At 41.0% G+C, this 4261-nt stretch overlaps 1 long non-coding RNA gene across 1 annotated transcript; it reads right to left on the bottom strand.

Annotated features, from left to right (window-relative positions):
* Positions 1 to 2864: 2864 nt before the first annotated feature.
* LOC123000279 (uncharacterized) lies at positions 2865 to 3958 on the bottom strand. The gene is made up of 3 exons (XR_006408173.2): positions 3864 to 3958; positions 3397 to 3715; positions 2865 to 3091 (listed from the first exon to the last, which is right to left on the bottom strand). It is a non-coding gene; the product is annotated as an uncharacterized LOC123000279 (long non-coding RNA).
* Between the last annotated feature and the right edge of the window lie 303 nt (positions 3959 to 4261).

Below are 4261 nucleotides of genomic sequence, written 5' to 3'. Positions count from 1 at the left end.
CCAAAGAACTAAAGAAGTGTTATATTATTCCGCAGTTCATTAAGCACCCAGCATGCTTATAATCCAAAGGTGAGGTCTGTGAATGGTGTCTTCTGCCCCCGGTCATCTTTCCCCTCTTCTGTAGGAAAAAAAATCACGAATGCTCGAGTACGCTTACGTTGTAGCAGGTGTGGACCGAAGTCAATTAGACAACACCATCCCCGATGTCCTAGAAATGTATAATTTACCAGAACAACCAAACGTATCCTCCCTGCCATCCCATTACAGAGGGAGGAAGGGAATGGTGGGGTGGGGTAGGGGTGAAGGGAGGAAGACAATTCCCGAGCCCTCCTGTGAGCTAGGCAATAATAGTTGGAACATCACATTTACATAATTAATAACACTATTTCACTTCAATTCCCATATTCCCTTTGTTTTATTATTCCTGAAAAAAATGCCAGATATATTACTCAGTATACAAGAAGAACTAATAATAGGATCCATTCAAATGTGGAGTGGGGGCTCCCTTTGGAGATAAGAGTCTTATCACAGGCAGCGTTCAAGCAGAGGTGGGATGCCCTTCTGTCGGGGGGTTTGAAGAGGGGATTTCCTATCACAAAAGATGACCAGGATCACTTGACTAGCAGATAAAGATGCAAACCTCCTTTTCCTTCTCTGCAAAAGAGGCTGGACCGCTGCTTTCCCACACTTAGTTGAAGAGAGCGGGACCTCGTGACCCCGTTCTGACCAATGAGATGTTTGCAGAAGGGAGGGGGGGGAGGCATCAGGCTCCTTGCTTAGCGGGGAATCTGCTTCTCCCTCTCCCTCTGCCCTTCCCTCTCATTTGTGCTCTCTCTCATCGTCGCTCAATTAAATAAATAAAATCTTAAAAAAAAAAAAAAGCTAAAACACAGTTACCATGTGCTTACATAAAAACCTGTACACAAATACTCATAGCAGCATTATTCAGAATAGCTCAAAGTGGAAACAACCCAAATGTCTATATAACCCTGTGTTATATCCATACAGTGGAATATCATTCGGTGAAAAAAATACAGTGGAATATCATTCAGTGACAAAAAAGAATGGAGTACTGATTCTTCCCTTCAATGGATGAGCCTTGACAATATTATGCTAAGTGACAGAAACCAGACACAAAAGGCCACATACTGTATGGTTCCATTTGTATGAAATGTCCAGAAGAGGCACAGAGAAAGAAAGGGGATGGTGGTTGCCAGGGGTTAGGGGAAGGGGCGGGAGATACTGATCGGCTGCTGATGGGTACAGGTTTCTTTTGGATATGATGGAAAGGTTCTGGACTTCATGGTGATGATTGCACAGCCTTCTGAATATACTAAGAAACACTGATTTATACACTTTAACAGGGTGAATTTTATGACATGTGAATTAAATCTCTTTCAAAAAAGAAAAAAGAGAGGAGCCTGGTGGCTCAGTTGGTTAAGTGTCCGACTCTTGATTCATCTCAGGTCATGATCTTGGGGTCATGAGACTGAGCCCCGCATTGAGCTCCTTGCTCAGCAGGGAGTCTGCTTGAGATTCTCTTCTTCTCCCTCTGCTCCCCTCACCTGCTCATGCACATGCTCTGTCTCTCTTAAAAAAAAAATGAAGATAAAAAAGAAAGAGAGAGAGAGACTCAGCTGGTCTAGCAGTAAGTCCTCTTGCCTGTTGTTCTTTCCTCCATTCCTTCTCATCCTGGAATGAAAATGGTAAGCCGGACACGCGGCAGCCACTTTATGATGATGAAGACAAAGACCATTTGCTAAAGAGGTTGGACAGAAGGGATCAAGGCCCAGTAAATGCCCTTCTTGCTTAGGTTACTGTTTGTCAAGTTTGCTGCTGCTGGTAGCTGAATGCAACCCTTCCAAGTAATAGACCTCCCAAGTTTAAGATTTTATGAAAAGCCGATTACTATTAAAATGGAAAGGAATTGAAAGGTTATGAAAGGTGGTATGTAGAGAGATGTAGAAAAATATTTCTTTGCAAGATGTAATTTAAAGAGGATTTCCCATTTTATAGAGATGTTTTAGTACTCATACTGTAACAAGAGTTTCAGTTTATGATGCCACACTGTGACACAGAGTAATGAAATGTGAAATATGTATTTAAAGCATTTTTAGGAAAATGCAATAAATATAAATAATTACCATTATAACCGTTCCATGAAGACACGCTATGCAGTCAAAGATGACAAGTCTAGTTTTGGATTGTTTCCAAAGTGCCTGTGAAGAAACTCATCCTTGTTATATCGCTAGATAAGACTGAAGACATTGAAAAACTACAACTTGTTAAGCAATAAATAGCCATAATCCGAGTATAAGGGGAACTATTATGAGTGAAGACAGTATAAAATATGTTGACACTTAGAGTCTTTTCTGAGATATTAGCAAGTTCCAGTGCCATTTTAAACCAAACTTTCTGAAATCCATGCTCATTAATTCTCCATCTAGTTTCACACATTTTGACTGAATGGACAGGTATCTTAACATCCCTCCGTGACTGATTTTCCACCCCATCCCAATGTTATAAAATTCTGGAGCTCTGAATTTTAGAATCGCTGACTGAATGAATGCATTGTGTTGGGTTTACTTACATTGGCTCTAGCAAGCAAAGTTTGATTCTTGTGCATGATTATTCTCAGAAATAATTCATGTGAGAAGAAAGGTGGTCCCCAAATCTTTCACTCATCAGGCATTTTAAACTACCAAAGCTTTTGTTCAAAGACTGAAAAATCAAATTAATCACGTATTTGCTTGAGTGAATAACAGACAATTATACCATGAATTCAAACAATGCGGATGAATTGAGCAACATGAGTTCAAACAACACAGACAGGCCAAGACAGTTTTGTTTTCTTTCTTAATTAAAGTTTGGGGAAGAGATAGAAAGGACAGACTATGATAATCTGGTTAATATCCCCCAAATGTCTTCTTTATTTTGCTCCCAAAGACCCCATCTTAGTGTTTGTCTTTATGGACGTATAGACGGCTCACAATCTGGAAAATCGCACTGTTCTTCACGGGTCACGTCTTGAGTAATACGTTTTTCAGCTGTGCTCCTTTGGTTTCAAATTCAATAGGTATGTCATCCCCAGCTGCACAAAGAGCAGACAAGAATGTGTGTGAAACCCCACTGAAAAGTCGCAGAGATTACAGGAATTTAAGGAAGTATTATGGTGACGGTGTTACAAGTGGTATTTTATATCTAATTGTTCGGCTAATCTTCCATTCTGTCTCTCCCGGTGGGTGTATCAGCTTCCAAACCACTCTCTTCTGCAAGTTCTTTGGATAAATGCTCAGTGAAAAGGCCACATTTGATACAAAACTGTGAAACTGTGGACAATAATTTTTCAGGGACTAAAAATAATTTTTTAAAAAAACCCACGATTTCTACACTCACCCCTTCTTTCTATTGCATTGATGTCAGCTCATTACATTAAACCGTAGCTGATTGTGGAAAGGCTGTGTGCATGGTTAGCTGACAGGGGTCCTCGAAGAGTGGATGAGGAGATTATCAACTCAGGCGCCAACTGTTTTCGTTAAGCTCTGGCTGGCTTTCTAGAGCAGGTTCAAAGAAGAGAGAAACACTGTGTCGCAGACAGAAGAGCGCGGGGGTGCGGGGCAAGGAAAGGTGGCTTCACCATGTGTGCAGACACCCAAGAGCACGCTTCCTAAGTATAGGTAGAAGACATATGGAATTCCTCCAAGGCTGGAGATATCTTTTAGGGAGGAAAAGAGAAAACGAATATGTTTAGCTCGAAAGGAGCCTTTGCTGATGAAAATAATCACAATAATTAGTCATTGCATCAAAAATACATTGTGGAGAGTCGCTCAGCTGGAACAATGAGCATTCTCCACCCCACTGACCTTTTAAGAAGCTTCATCTTGTAGTTAAATTTCACGTTCATCCCCCACACCGTAACCTCGACTCCTTTCAAGGGATCAGTGGTGACGCATGTTTCTGTGCTAAGATAGGCTTATAAATACACACAGATGTGCTAAGAGGAAAGTCATTAGAGTCACGTCCAAATGCCGCAGCTACCTTAAAATAGCAGTGCGTTTCTATTACATACTCTTTAATGAGTCTGATGTATTTCTCCTTTATTTATTTATTTTTGCGTGATTTGTTTTTCGCTTTTCTAAGAAGCGCTGGGGTTGTAAAGAAGGCTTCTCGAGGAACTCGGTATGTGTTCCACGTCCACGCCTGGAAAGCCAGTGGTTTCCATTTGGTAGTAGGAGTCAGGATCTGATCCCTGAGGGACTTG

Source organism: Ursus arctos, unplaced genomic scaffold (genome assembly GCF_023065955.2).
Source record: "Ursus arctos isolate Adak ecotype North America unplaced genomic scaffold, UrsArc2.0 scaffold_12, whole genome shotgun sequence".
NCBI lineage: Eukaryota > Metazoa > Chordata > Mammalia > Carnivora > Ursidae > Ursus > Ursus arctos.
The sequence above is the reverse complement of the archived record's forward strand: the minus strand, read 5'-3'. Positions and strand labels throughout refer to the sequence as shown.